The sequence below is a fragment of the Ictidomys tridecemlineatus genome, chromosome 12, assembly GCF_052094955.1.
Source record: "Ictidomys tridecemlineatus isolate mIctTri1 chromosome 12, mIctTri1.hap1, whole genome shotgun sequence".
In the NCBI taxonomy this organism is placed as follows: Eukaryota; Metazoa; Chordata; class Mammalia; order Rodentia; family Sciuridae; genus Ictidomys; species Ictidomys tridecemlineatus.
Genome location: NC_135488.1, coordinates 87,128,020 through 87,140,888, shown reverse-complemented (window position 1 = coordinate 87,140,888; position 12,869 = coordinate 87,128,020). Strand labels below are relative to the sequence as shown.

The 12,869-nt window shown below is 38.2% G+C and overlaps 1 protein-coding gene and 1 non-coding gene across 4 annotated transcripts in view; both read right to left on the bottom strand.

Annotated features, from left to right (window-relative positions):
- Thada (THADA armadillo repeat containing) overlaps positions 1 to 12,869 on the bottom strand; it is a 314,607-nt gene that overhangs the window by 105,470 nt on the left and 196,268 nt on the right. The gene's annotated exons all lie outside the window — the stretch shown is intronic.
- Positions 12,407 to 12,541, bottom strand: LOC120885117 (small nucleolar RNA U109). The gene has a single exon (XR_005727633.1). It is a non-coding gene; the product is annotated as a small nucleolar RNA U109 (small nucleolar RNA).

Here is a 12,869-nt window from a genome sequence, read left to right as displayed (position 1 = left end):
ATCATCTTACCACACTTCCCAACAATGACAGGTGTATGGCAAAGACAAATAATTATTATCCCTTGGGTGCTTTAAGAAGTATAGTCCTTATTACCAAGTTTGCCCTTTTTGCCTTAAAGCTAAATTTTCAGTGTTTGTGGTTTACATCTAAGAGTAAGTTGTGCCGTTAGATGTCTCAAAAGAATAATTTGGTGATTCTTGAAGGTATTAGCTTTGTTAGTTATGACCCTCCAGAGGTTTATCCTTGATAGTCTCCCAACTGCACATGTTCTATAAATTCCCATCTTCAGAGGTACAGTTTTGAGCTCCTTTGTGTTGCTTTAAGAGGCACACTCTTTTAAAATAGGTGAAGTAATGTAAGCACACTCTTGTTTTCCTAAGTATTTCCCAAATGACCCAAATCAGGTAACACTTTAACAAATGCTTCAGCTTCCACTTAGGTCATTTCCTGGGTGAATCTGTCCAGTTTGCCCTTGCTTTATTCAAAGGAAGCCAAGTGTCTTTCCTATGTACATTAGTCTCAAAGAATGGATAGTTGGGTATTTATAAAATGAATTTAGGCTTATGATCACCATTATAGTGTTATTTTTAAGGTGTATGAATATGTATGCATGAACCATGTCTCCACAAAAGGAAGAATCCTGGTTATCATGAAAAAGTTGTTCACTCAAGAAACCTCTGAAGTGGTAGGAGGGAGAGAGAGGGATTTCTAACCTGATCCAGAGGGATGCCTTCAACTTCAGTGGTCAGTGAGCTACTTTATCATCAGGAAAAGAAATGTACAGCAGCTGAGCATTATGAGAAAATGAGCAAGGTGCCCACCATCAAGGAAGTCTTGGTTCATAAGTTTGTGGACTAGGTACGTTTACCCTTCTAGAGAGAAGCATTTCTGAGGTCAAGGGAGGGTGGTTTTCATCAGGAGGATTCCTTTTCCTCATAGTCAAGTAAGCTTTTAATGTAATACAATAGACTTGAAGGCCCAGCAGAGCTACTAAACTGACTTCTTGGGATGGGGATGTAGCTCAGTAGTAGAGTACTTACTTAACATACACAAGATCCTAGGTTCAATTCTCAGTACCAAAAAACCCCACAAGAATAAAAACCCTGACTTCTCTGAGCTCAACTCTATTAGCCTAAGCAGAGTTTACATACTCAGCAGTACTCACATTTGGGGTTGGATGATGCTTTGCTGTGGGTCTTGTCCTGTGTATTATAGGATGTGAGAATCATTGCACTAAGCACTCTAGCCTGTATGCACCCACACATCACAGCCACTTTGGGAAGGTGGCATTTAGTACAGTTTCTGTCCTTATGAAGCACTCATTCACTCTGCAAGTATCTGTTGACATTTGCTTGCGTGCTTTCTAAGCAGAATGAAGAACAAGTATTGAGGCCCAGGAGCAAGAAAAGGCCTGGGGATTAGAGAAAGGCCTGTGGGATTAGGGTTGAATAAAAGGAGGAAAGCAGCAAGGGGTGAGACTGGAGACGTGGGCTGGATCAGGTCTTTTTGGTGCTTTAAACTATTGTAAGAAAGATGATTTTAAGTGTGATGATAAATGACAAAAGGATTTTATGCAGGGAATTAAGTTAATCTCACCTGTTTTAAAAAGGCCCTTCTGTTCTATATAGAAAATAGGTTTGAAGGGAGAAAGAACAAACAGTGAGGTCAGATTCAAGGCAAATGCAACTGTCTGAGGAAAAAGTGAGCATTGGAAAAGAACAGCAGTGTGGAGGTTGAGAGAAGTACAGATACTGGTAGATGAGAAACTATGCTAGAGAAAAGGGAGCGATCAAAACGTGATCCCCAGATTTCCTCTTGAGAGGCTGGGTGAATGGCAGTGCTATTTACTGAGGACCAGAAGATCAGTGGAAGGCCAGGTTTGTGGCTGGACCAGGGGTAGAGTTAGATTACATTTGCTCAGATGGATAGATACTGCCTCCTGACCTGGAGGTGCAAGGAAGATAATCTTATGAATTTATGATTTATTTAAGGAAACAGCATACATCCTACATGGAAAGTAGGGTCTACAGCCAGTGACCAACTGTATATACAGTTAAAATCAGCACTGAATCATATTCAGGACAGCCAGAGACACTAAAGAGACAGTATAGTCCCAATCTCCATCTCCTGTTAACTCCAGGGCACATACTTACTGAGAGAGAAGGGAATATTTAAACTGCTAATCCTTTTCTCCCTTATATTTCTTAATTTAGTGCAGACTGAACTAATTAAATATGTTCTATGCAATCCCAATAAATGCAAAATGAGATTAATTTCACTTAAGAAGTAAAAAATACCAGTAAGCAAAAATTACTGTCCAACAAGTTGAACACAAAACCTCAGGGGTTTCAGTTAGTGAAAGTTCTGAGGAAGGTGAGTGAAGACGGAAAGCTCACTACCTAAAGGTCATGGAATTTTATTAGGAAAAAGTCACAGACAAGAGAGGACCTAAAATTACATACATATTATTAGTAATTTCCCTTTGTGACCACCTGAATCTCCAATCTCCAACTACTTCTCCAGATCTTCAAACAATTTAAGTGGAAAATGTAGGAGGTTTAACTGTTTCAATAGGATTGAGATATGAAGGTAGGGCAGAGAGGGGTTGGAATCCACACACAGTACAGAGGACAACTGGGAAAGCAAAAGTTTATATATAATACTTCCTAATATTGGAAGAATTGGAGGCCAAGAAGCAAACTACCAGGATTTCAGTGAAGTTACCATCTAAGTAAAACAGGAAATCAAGATTCCCTATGTTTCTATGGACAACAGTATGATGATTCCTAAAAACATTTTAAACAGGATTACCACATGATCTAGCAGTACAGTTTTTGGGAATATATCCAAAAGAACTGAAAACAGGGTTTTGAGAGATAGCTGTACACCCATGTTCATAGCAGCAATGTTCATAAGAGTCAAAATGTAGAAGCAACCCAAATGTCCCATGACAGATGAACAAAACGTGGCACATACGTTCAAAGGAATATTATTCGTCCTGAAAAAGGAAGAAAATTCTAACACATGGTACAACATAGATGAACTCTGAGAATATTATGTAATATTAAGTAAGACAGTCACAAAAGGACAAACACTCTTTGACTTCATTTACACAAGATATTCAAGAGTAGTCCAGCTCCAAGGCATGGAAAGTAGAATGGTGAGTGTCTGAGGCTGAGGGCAGGGAGAAATAGGGAATTGTTTTTTTGTTTGTTTTTGTTTTTAAAATTTTTTCCCTAGTTGTAGATGGACACAATATATTTATTTTTACTTATTTATTTCTATATGGTGCTGAGGATCAAACCCAGGGCTTCACGCATGCGAGGCAAGCACTCCACCACTGAGCCACAACCCCAGCCCAGGGAATTGTTTAATGTGTGCAGAGCTTCAGTTTTGCAGGATGAAAAAATTTATGGAGATTGGCTACATAATAATAATATATGATTGCCTTTTCTATTTCTATGAAGAATATCACTGAGATTTTAACAGGAATTGCATTAAACCTGTATAACGTTTTGGTAATATGGCCATTTTGACAATATTAATTCTGCCTATCCAGGAGCATGGGAGATTCTACATAGAAATAGAAAAATCAATCATGAAATTTATTTGGAAAAATAAGAGATCCATAATAGCTAAAGCAATCCTTAGCAAGAAAAGTGAAGTGAGAGGCATCACAATACCAGACCTTAAACTATGCTAGAGAGCTACAGTAACAAAACAGCATGGTATTAGCACCAAAATAGACTTGTAGACCAATGGTACAGAATAGAGGACACAAAGATAAACTCACCAAAATATGGTTATCTCACACTAGACAAGGGTGGCAAAAACATTCACTTGAGAAAAGATAGCCTATTCAACAAATAGTGCTGGCAAAACTGGAAATCCATATGTAGCAAAATGAAATTAAACCTCTATCTCTCACCTTGCACAAAAATCAACTCAAAATGGATCAAAGACTTAGGCACTAGAACAGAGATCCTGCACCTAACAGAAGAAAAAAATAAGCCCAATTCTTCACCATGTCAGCCTAGGATCTGACTTCCTTAACAAGACTCCTAAAGCATAAGAAGTAAAATCAGAATCAATAAATAGGATGGATTCAAATTAAAAAGCTTCTTTTCAGCAAAGGAAACAATAATATAAAGTGAGAGCTTACAGATTAGGAGAAAATCTTTACCACATGCACTTTCAATAAAGCATTAATCTCTAGGATATATAAATAACTCAAAAAACTTAACACCAAAACAACAAATAACCCAATCAATAAATGGGCTAAGGAACTGAACAGACACTTTACAGAAGAAGAAATACAACTGATCAACAATGTATGAAAAAGTTTTCAACATCTCTAGCAATTAGAGAAATGCAAATCAAAACTCCTAAGATTTCAGTCTCCTGTCAGAATGGCAATCATCAAGAATATAGGCAACAAGGGGTTGGGGTTGTGGCTTAGCGGTAGAGTGCTTGCCTTGCATGTGTGAGGCACTGGGTTTAATCCTCAGCACCACATAAATAAATATAGATAGATAGATAGATAGATAGATAGATAGATAGATAGATAGATAGATAAGAATACAGGCAACAATAAATGTTGGCGAGGATGTGGGGAAAAAGGAACACTCAGGAACTGCAAATCAGTGCAATCACTATGGAAAGCAGTATGGAGATTCCTCAGAAAACTGGGAATGGAACTACCAAAGACCGAATGTATTCTCTAATATGCGGATGCTAATTCACAATAAGGTGGGGGGCACTAGGGAAGAATAGCGTTACCTTAGATTAGGTAGAGGAAAGTGATGGGATGGGGAGGGGAATTGGGGCTAGGAAATACAGTAGAATGAAACAGACATTACTACTGTATGTGACTACATGAGCAATATGGTTCTGCAACAAGTACACAGAAAAAATGAAGTTATATCTCATCTATGTATGATATATCAAAGTGCATAAATGCATTCTACTGTTATGTATAACTAATTAAAACAAAAAAATAAAAAAAAATAATATCAATATACTTAACTCTACTGAACCGTAAACCAAAAAATGGCTAAGATGGTAATTTTTTTGTAATATGTACTTTATCACAATTAAACATTCAGAAAGTTTTGGGGGTTTTTTTGGTACCAGAAGTGCCCAGGGGTGCTTAACCACTGCACTGAGCCACATCCCCAGTCCATTTATTTTTTTATTTATTTGTTTTGAGATGGGTTTCACTAAGTTGCTTAGGGCTTTGTGTAGTTGCTGAGGGTGGCTTTGAACTTGTGATCCTCCTGCACAGCCCCCCAAGTTGCTGGGATTATAGGCATGCACCACTGTGCCTGGCCATTTAGAAAATTTAAAAAACATTCCCTAGGGACTGGAGTTGTAGATCAGTGGTAGAGCACTTACCTCACAAGTATGAGGTACTGGGTTTGATCCTAGCACCACATAAAACCAAATAAAGGCATAAGTCCTTAATGCCTTTAAAAAAATTCCCTATGATTTGATATTATAATACTGTATTTGATATTATTTCTGAGATGTGTTTGGATTCTGTTTATAGAATTCATCTATTAAAAAGTCTATGGATGAACTACACATTTACTTTAGATTAACCAACTGATACTTTGTTCCTCTTAGAAGCCCATTTTGATTTTTTCAATCCCTTACTAAAGAGAGAGAGAGAGGAAAATTGAGAGAGAAAGGGGGGTGGAGAGGACAACAAGTATAAGGTGCTGATTAAAAAAGAGGCAAGCTAGAACTATAACATCTATAACAAGAGGCAAGCTGGAACTATGCAGTAACAGAAGGAGGAATAATTCTCAAGTGATTCTGAGACACTGGAATGTCTGCGTGGACTGAGAAGGCCTGCTCTATTGCTTTTCTAAAAATCCATTGTTTCCCACCTGTCTACTACTATATTGGAGGCATGGCATAGAGCAAACCTTCAGAAAAGTTTTACTGAAAAGAAAAGGAAAGGTCTCCATTGCAGATTTTAGAAGATGTGGTAGAGATTCTTACGATCAGTATGTCACCTGCATCATGTTAGGGAGATACAAAAGTTTATTCTTACATTACACACTTTTGCTGAACCGTCAACTTTTCTTGCCATACAAAATCTGTCTTCTCTCCGCTCCCAGCTAAGAGCCTTCTCAACCTGTTCAGCCCCCTGCTTCCATCATCGCCATCCGCACCACTTGTTACACAGTTGGTAACTTCTCTCCATTGTCTTATGTTGAAGTCTGCTCAAAATTTTACAACTCAACTCACCACCTCCACTCAATAGCAAGGCATTTTTTCTGCTCTTCTTTAACCTCCCAACAGTCATGCAACCTAACATCGTAGGTCAGAAAACCTTGGGCTCCAATCCTCTTACTTTCTTTTCTAGTTCACTGTCCACAGCAAAGGCATCTCTTGAAAAGCTAAAATGGAAATAATATTTTCATCCTTTTTCTGTCTCTCAAGATGAAGAAGTCATAGGTCCTGCACTGGTGACCTCCTTGATCCTCAGGAGATGTGTTGTAAGCAATTATAATTATTTTTTGTTATCTTGGTTTCATTTCTCACAACTCTTACTTCATGCCCCTTGATCATGACCATGAAAGATTATGTTGCTAAACTGTTCACTCTGTCTCCTGCTTCCTCCACTCCTGCCTTTGGAGAGTCCTGCCAGCTGCCCTTTAAACTTGGAGGAGTCTCCTCCTTGCAACCGCCAAGCTAATACCAGGAACTATTTCAAAAGCTTCCTCCTTACTCATGTCTCTCTGCCTGCTCTCCACATGAATAACCAGCAGCACACCCTCCCTAGAGCAGGATGGGTTTGGGATAGAAAGTAAGTGATGAAATGAAATCCAGAATACTTTTTGTCCACCGAATTGCTAAAACTTAGAAATGTCAGGATTTTCTTATTTCTCTTTTAACCTCAAAGGAACATTTCCTGCTGATATGTAATACTCATCACTTGGGGGATAAACCTGTTATTCCTCGGATTTGACACAAGAATCACTTGTCTCTTATACTCATTTTGCACACTGAGTCCCTCTCTTCCACTCAACTTGCCTGATCACAAGAATCACCTACATTTCCAATGAACAAGGCAGATTCTGGGGTCCAACCTCAGAATGCCACAGTCAAAACCTTAGGAAAGAAGCTTGGGAATCTGTATTTCAAATAATGCCCCAAGTGACTCTTGTACTGGGGAAGTGTGGGCAAAACTGACAACCTATCAAATCTTCTATTTTTTTCAGTGTCCTAAAAACCAGAGGCCTGGATCATTTAGCCCACAAAGATCCTGCCTGTTCCAGTCATGCTGAGAAGAAACTTACAATTAATTTGCACTTGAAACCAATACTTTGTAGCTGTACAGTCTAATTTTTCTATTTAAGGTCTATTGGTTATGTCTCCCCAGTCAAGCTTTAAGGTTCCAGTGATGAATTTATGCTCTTTTATATCCATCCAGTGCCGAATTAGTACAGTCTTGAACATTCACTTGGAACTCAATTAAAATCTTACCGATTGGTCAGTAAAGGCACCATCCAACTTTATTCTTTTGGCACTGGGGATTGAACCCAGGGGTACTTAACCAGTAAGCCACATCCCCAGTCATTTTATTTATTTTATTTTATTTATTTTATTCACTAAGTTGCTTAGGGCCCTGCTAAGTTGATGAGGCTGGCTTTGAATTTGTGAACCTTCTGCCTCAGCCTCCTGAGTTGCTGGGATTAAAGGTGTACATCACTATGGCCAGCATACCATCCAACATAAAAAAAAAAAAAGATCTAAAAATTCCATAACTTTTTCTTGGTAGTGTTGGGGTTGGAATCCTGGACTTTGCACATGCCAGGCATTGTGAGCCATGTGGCTCTGCCACTGAGCCATATTCTCAGCCCTTGACTCTATATTTTAAAGTCTAACTGAGTACTACCGAATTCTTTCCTCACCATCAATTAATAAGAAGAATGAGAATAAAAACTTAGGGTTTATGTCTTGGCCTGAAAGTATAAGGCAGTTAAGTAGCAATCTGGCCAGACTTCCAGAAACTGTTTTACCTGATCTACCTAAATTTCTCAGACCACAGTCAACTTCCTTTCATCCCCGTGGATTACTGCCTTGACTCCGTGCTCTTCACCATCAGGCTATGGAGGTCTCGGTTAGCAGTTTGCATCTGATTGAGCATTATGAAAATTTAAGCAGCAGGCCTGTTTTCAAGCAGGGACGTACTGGAACGCCCTTCTCAGAAACAGAAGTTTCATGTGGAACACTGCAAATGTTCAAGAATACTTGCTTGAGATTATGCTTATTGAAAACATGAAGACTGTTCTAGATTAAACATCAGTGAATTAAATCAAATGAAAAGGAATGTAAAAAGTGAAAGATCACCCTTATGGAATATCCAAAAGATAAACAAATGACAGGAAGTCAATTTATTCAAGAACACTTAAAAACAAACGTTTCAATGGGGATATATTACAGCTATGTAAAATATTACATTTTTCAAAAGGATAAAACCATTCTTTATTAAGCTAAAAGCTTCAAATGTAAATAATGAATAGCCCATATGATGAGATTCATCCCTGAAACCCAGTAGATTGCAAAATCAATGCACAAACGAGGCTATTAATAAACTCCACTTCCCATCAACCTCAGCACGAGGTGAACTAACAATAACAAGTTAATGTTTTCCAGTAATCTTCACTGTGCCATTTAATTGCCAGCACTCAGGCCAAGGTAAACTCGACAGCAACAAAAGAGCTAGCATCACCATCAAAGAACAAGATTAAGGAATACTACATTTCTGCTTTGAAGTGCATGCTGGAAAACCTGCCCACAACACATTTTTTTTTCAGTTCTGCATTTTCAATTGTGCCAAGTATTCTATGTAGTGATTTGAAGGTAGATTTTGAAAATATTCCTTTGTTTTTAATTCATTATATGCTTTAGTCTTAGAAGAACTTTTAAGATAAAGAACATCCTCTTCATAACTATTATAAAGAATGTAATCCCCCAAATTATCAGAATTCCCTAGCCCTCACCATGATTCCCAAGGTTTTTTTAAAACTCAATACAATTTAAAGTGCCAAATTTAAATGTACAGCTTGATGAGTTTTAACACTAATTACACTTGCAATAACCCAATAAATAATTCCATTACATAAGATTGTTACATCACGTTTGTTTTTAAAAGGATATTATAACATTCTTTTGAACCGGTGACTAAACAACAGAATTCCCGCAGTGGCCCAACATGTTAAGCGGAGGTCCTCATTGTTGATAAGATAAGAAATAGCAGTGCTCACTTTTTGTAGGGAGAGGGAACGAATCTGCCTCTTTATATTAAAAAATATCCAGGAAAAAAAAGAAAGCGCTCTTACAAAAATTAAGAAAAAATAAATTAAAAAAATGTGAATCTTCTGCTACAAATGGGAGAGGTCACAGACTGATCTTCAAACTCTTTTTGATTCTTTTGTTAATGCATTCCTGAATATATCAACTCTTTGGCAAACAAAATAAATTAAACCTTCACAGTTTCCCTGACTAAAACTGTTTTACTGTCTATGGACTGAATTACTTCCGTCTGTTTGCCAAACCTCCACACACAATTTGGCCACTTAATTGCTAAGAGGGTCTGCTATCATTTCCCTTGTCTGGTGTGCTAAAAAATCACTTGTCATTTTGCAGCTATGTTTATGGGTTAACTTTTCCCATTGTTTAAATGCCTACCCTCACACACAAGCCAGCAAAAGATTATAAAACCCAGGCCCTGCACTCGAAATGTATCCTGGATTTCTTTCTGATGTGTTGCGATAACTCCACCCAAAGTGTTGAGCTTTTGTCACCACTCATCCAAACACATTCTCCCATCTTTTGGCCACCTGTTGTCACCCTCACAGTATAAACTTCCTTGGTAGGTTACAATGACTATGTGCTCAGCTAAACAAATGTACCCATCAGTGGTAAATATCTAAAAACAGTAACACTTTCTGGCTAAAACAAAGTAACAGGGAAGAAAATAAATATGAATGCATGAGAAATCTATTTAACAAAATAAAACTATTAAATCTGTTAAACAAAAATAAGTTTTAAAGAGCCAAGAGTTTATTACTTAAATGTGGTTGGTAACATAAACTAAACTGAGGGGCTGGAGGTGAAGCTAAGTGGTAGAACATGTGCTTACCATGCAGGAGGAGGTCCTGGGTTCAATCCTCAGCACCAAACAAACAAATCGAACACTAAAAAGCCCCAAATGTCTGTCAAGTAATGTTTTTGTTCAGAACCTAAAGACATTTAGAAAATTCACTTATAATGAGTAGCATGGATGAAGGTAAATTTTTAGGCAGTTCTGATATCTGAATTACAACACTAAAATAAAATTCTAAAACAGTAAAATTCAAATTAATGAGATTTCTTCTTTAATCTAGAAAAATCTCATTCCTTTTAATGATATAAGAGCTGAAGAGGCCATTAAACCTGGAGTTCTAAGGTCAGGGGTTTCTACACTTGGAAAACTTGAATTATACGATGTGAAGGTCCCCAAAGTTCCACCAAATCAATAGCCAACAGAGGGGTGTCTACAACTTGAGTTCTCTTGCTCTGCTCTGCAACATTCCTGTTTCATTTCACCAGAAAGAAAACAGGCTATCTAAACTGTATTTTAAAGTGGTCAAAGCCGGGCATGGGGCACTCGCCTGTAATCCTAATGGCTTGGGAAGCTGAGGCAGGAGAATCACGAGTTCAAAGCCAGCCTTAGCAACTTATCGAGGTCCTAAGCAACTCAGTGAGACCCTGTCTCTAAATTAAATACAAAATAGGGCTGGGAATGTGGCTCAGTGGTTGAGTGCCCCTGAGTTTAATCCCTGGTACCAAAACAAACAAACAAACAAACAAAAAAACAGTGGTTGAGAGTTCAACCACCAAGAGACAAAAGTAGAGCACTAATCTAATACGTACTTAAACTCCCCATTAGTTTACCCTAGACACACTTATTTCTAATGCTAGAAAAGCAGAGGAAAAGAAGAAAATAGTATCATATCCTTGAATTACTCAAAATAGCATTAATCTAATTCATTCACTCAACAATCCTATATTAAGTATTTATGGTTAAATGCCATGTGAACATACAAAAGAATCATGAGAAGTTCACATAATTTTATTTCGTTAAAAAACCAAATTAGACAATATATAATTCCTAAATTACAAATGATGATTTAAGAATTAAAACAGGGTGAGATGACAGGAGTCGTGGCGCACACCTGTAATCCCATCAGCTCAGGAGGCTGAGGCAGGAGTATTGAGAGTTCAAAGCCAGCCTCAGTAACAACAAGGCACTAAGCAACTCAGTAAGACCCTGTTTGTAAATAAAATACAAAATAGGGCGGAGGATGTGGCTCAGTGGTGGAGTGCCCAAGTTCAATTCTTGGTACCGAAAAAAAACCAAAACAGGGTAAGGATATAGCTCAGTTGATAGAGTGCTTACCTAACATGCGGTAAGGTTGTGGGTTCAATCTTCAGCAACACACACACACACACACACACACACACAAAATTAATTTAAAAAATTAAAAAGCTCAATAGTTTCAGTATTCCTACCAAAACTTTGAACTTCAACAAGATTAATGGAGGCTGGGCATGATAGTACACACCTACAATTCACAAGATATCCATTTAAACAAAAATGGAGCTTTAAAGAGCAGCTAGTCTTTCCTTGAAGGTTGAAAACAGGTGCTGTGCCTACTTAGAATGTTATTACTTAAACATGGCTGGGCACACAAAACAAAACAAATCAGAAACAACCTGGGAAGCTGAGGCAGGAGGAGCGCAAACTCCAGACCACCCTAGGGAAGCAGCAGATCCTGTCTCCAAAAAAAAGGGGGGCGGGAATTTGGGATGTAGCTCAGAGGCAGTGTGTCCCTGGGCTATAACCCCAGGCCTGCAATAAACAGAATAAAGTAAAAATTAACTAGTTAAATAGATTAATGGCGGGGAGGGGCTGGGCATATAGCTCAGCAGTACAGTACCTACCTAGCCCTGGGTTCAACCCCCAGCATCACAAAACAAACAACAGCGTAATGGAACTTTCTCTTTTTTTGGTACTGAGGGACTTGAACCCAGGGGTGCTTTACCACTGAGCTACCTCCCTAGCTCTTTTAATTTTTTACTTTGAGATAGGGCCTCACTAAGTTTGCTCAGGACTTTGCTAATTTGCTGAGGCTGGCCCCAAACTCGAGATCCTCCTGCCTCAGACTCCCACGTCACTAGGATTACAGGCATGAGCTACCATGCCTGGCCTGCTTAGTCTTTTGATGCAACTCATTATTCACATCCAGTAATTTCTATTTTACATCTAAAATTATCTTTTAGCAACTGATTAGGTAAAAAAGCCTATAATGAATCTCTACTGTGAACACTTTGTTTTGTTTTTCTTTATGTAGGAGAAATATACTACCACTCAGCCTCTACTATAAGGCTGGCAGCCCTGAGAACCTCTTTGTTAATGTAGCATGTTATGGATGCATTCCTGCCCCTGAAGAAATGAGGGGCAGACATTTCCACATGCAATATTGTGAACATTTGGATTATTTCCTTTTAGGCAGTTATCTAGAAAGTTAGGTAAATATTGTATGTGGCTTTATACTGATATTTGTGTATTTAATGCCATAGCATATTTACTACTTAATTATGTGTTTCAGACATTTTCTTGCAGTGGAGATATTGAGGACAGAACCCAGAGGAGCTTTACCACAGAACTATCCCCAGCTCTTTTAATTTTTTTTATTTTGAGACAGGCTCTTGTTAAGTTACTTAGGGCCTCATTAATTTGCTGAGGTTGGCCTGGAACTTGTGATTCCCCTGCTTCAGCCTCACAAGTCGCTAAGATTACAGGCAC